The sequence below is a fragment of the Rhincodon typus genome, chromosome 23 (assembly GCF_021869965.1).
Source record: "Rhincodon typus isolate 14 chromosome 23, sRhiTyp1.1, whole genome shotgun sequence".
Taxonomy (NCBI): Eukaryota; Metazoa; Chordata; class Chondrichthyes; order Orectolobiformes; family Rhincodontidae; genus Rhincodon; species Rhincodon typus.
This window is the reverse complement of record NC_063354.1, coordinates 44,144,272-44,146,771: the sequence shown is the minus strand read 5'-3', so window position 1 is coordinate 44,146,771 and position 2,500 is coordinate 44,144,272. Positions and strand designations below refer to the sequence as shown.

The following is a 2,500-nucleotide window of genomic DNA, read 5'->3' as shown; positions in this document are numbered from 1 at the left end:
ACAGGCGTCCCTGGGAGCCTGTGCCATCTTTAAAATAGTGTTGTGCCCTGAGATGAGCATTGTCAGCAGAGCTGCCCTGCACAGTTCCTGACCTTTCGCCAAGATGTGACAGACAGAGAAAATTGATCAGGGACCTGGAGCTTCTGCTGGATGTTGGACACAGGAAGGCTTCCTCTTCCCCCAGAGTGGGGGTGACAAGACCACACCATGCCATCTCTGGCCCGAGGCTGCCACTGGGGTCAGTGTATTCCGGAAGTTTGCCCAGGAAGAAGGTCAGTGACCTTCCCCACCTAAGTGCCACATCTTCCCTCCGAGAGCTCGCACTCAGGCTGTCTTTGATACAGAACTCACCCCCACCAAAGCTCCACCAGTCTCACCAACGCTTGCAGCACCTTCTTCACTCAATCTCACCCGCCCCAACCCCTGACACCACCAACCCTGCGTGCCCTTTGCGATGCCCACTCACTTGTTTGGGACAGCTCCCCACCTGCTCTAAAGGTAAGGGCTGTGCCACCTCCTTTTCATCCTTCTTCAGACCTTTCCCATTCCAGTGGAAAAAAGAGCCCCCAGTAGGGCAGAAAGAGTCAAGCTGGATGGTGGGCTTCCTGACATTACCTTGTGGAGAAGAATGTGACTGACCACCCTAAGAGGCTGAATGACTGTATCCGAGCCCCTGGACTGGCATTGGAGACTGTCCTTGTCTTACTCTGCCAGGGCCTCTTGACTGAAACTGAAGACCACTGACAAATGACGGCATTATGTCTGCACTAAACAGCGAGCCTGCAAGGTGCAGAAAGGCAAGGCATGGAAGTTGTGAGCATTCAGGTAGGATCATCGGAGAGGCGATGACCTAGTGGTATTACCGCTGGACTGTTAATCCAGAGACTCAGATAACATTCTGGGGACCCAGTTCGAATCCCGCCATGGCAGATGGTGGAATTTGAATTCAATAAAATATCTGGCGTTATGAATCTAATGATGATCATGAACCGATTGTCAGGAAAAACTCGTCTGGTTCACTAGTGTCCTTTAGGGGAAGGAAACTGCCATCCTTACCTGGTCTGGCCTACATATGACTCCAGACCCACAGCAATGTGGTTGACTCTGAACTGCCCACTGGGCAATTAGTGATGGGCAATAAATGCTGCCTAGCCAGCGATGTCCTCATCCTGTTAATGAATAAAGGGAAAGACAAAGTGGGTGTGGGAGTGCTGAGACAGTGAATGAGGAGCCTGGAGATGAAGCCTGGTCCAGCTTAGGAACTGACAGTGTGTTTCTGAGCTCACAGTATTCTTGCTGCAGCTTTGCAAAGTGCCCTTACACCCAGAGGTACAGCATTGAAGTGTCCCATACATTGGAAATATGCCATTAGGGTTAGAATCACAGAGTCCCTACAGTATGGAAACAGCCATTCGGCCCTCTGAGTGCACACTGACCCCTCTGAAGGGCATCCCACCCCCCTACCCTATCCCTGTAACCCTGCGTTTCCCATCACTAACCCATCCAGCCTGCACATCCCTGGACACTATGGGTAATTTCCCATGGCCAATCCACACTAACCTGCACATCTTTGGACTCTGGGAGGAAACCGGAGCACCCATAGGAAACTCACATGAACATGAGGAGAGCACACAATCTCCACACAGACAGTTGCTCAAGAGTGTAATTGAACCCAGATTCCTGGTGCTGTGAGGCAGCAGTGCTAACTACTGAGTTACTGCACTGCCTCTTTATAAAGGCTGGCACACACCAATGGGTATGGATGTGGTATATGGCGTGGCCAGTGCCCGTGGAGCGCATCCGGAGAGATTTGTGCCTGATGTCCAACATGGAGCTCTTTAGAAGGAGCAGCAAGCTGAACGTGTCAGGAAATTGCTCGTGCTTTCACTTTGAGAATTCTCAGCCTCTGGTTTGCTCGGTGACTATGGTCAGATAGGAAGCTGTGTATGACTGACGTGAGGTGTGCAGTTTTATACGGTCATCATCAAGTAATTATCCCCCTGAACAGGCAGCTCGCCGTTGCCAGGCAGAAATAAGGCCTCAACTCTAGACCTTACTAAAAGAACATAGCAAGTTGCTCCCGATGTCAAGCCAGGCTTTGGTAGACTTCCCATGGGATTCTGCCACATTTCAAAACTTTGCCTACATCATTCAGGCCCTATAAGATTTACACATGATTGTATTTATAGCTCATTGGTACAACTTAATTAAATGGTAAATAAAAACCAAAAGAACTGCGGATGCTGTTCTGAGGAAGGGTCACCGGACCCGAAATGTTAACTCTGTTTTTTCCTTCACAGATGCTGCCAGACCTGCTGGGCTTTTCCAGCAACTTCGTTTTTGTTCCTGTGTTGGTTATTTATGTGTTCCCAGGTCTGTCTTGGTCATGTGTCTGTTCCCAGGTCTGTGTTGGTTATGTGTGTGTTCCTGGGTCTTGGCTGGTTATGTGTGTATTCCTGGGTCTGTGCTGGTTATGTGTGTGTTCCTGGGTCTGTGTTGG

The 2,500-nt window shown here is 50.0% G+C and overlaps 1 protein-coding gene across 2 annotated transcripts in view; it reads left to right on the top strand.

The window, feature by feature from the left end:
- LOC109937738 (E3 ubiquitin/ISG15 ligase TRIM25-like) overlaps nucleotides 1-2,500 on the top strand; it is a 26,505-nt gene that overhangs the window by 9,995 nt on the left and 14,010 nt on the right. The window lies entirely within an intron of this gene.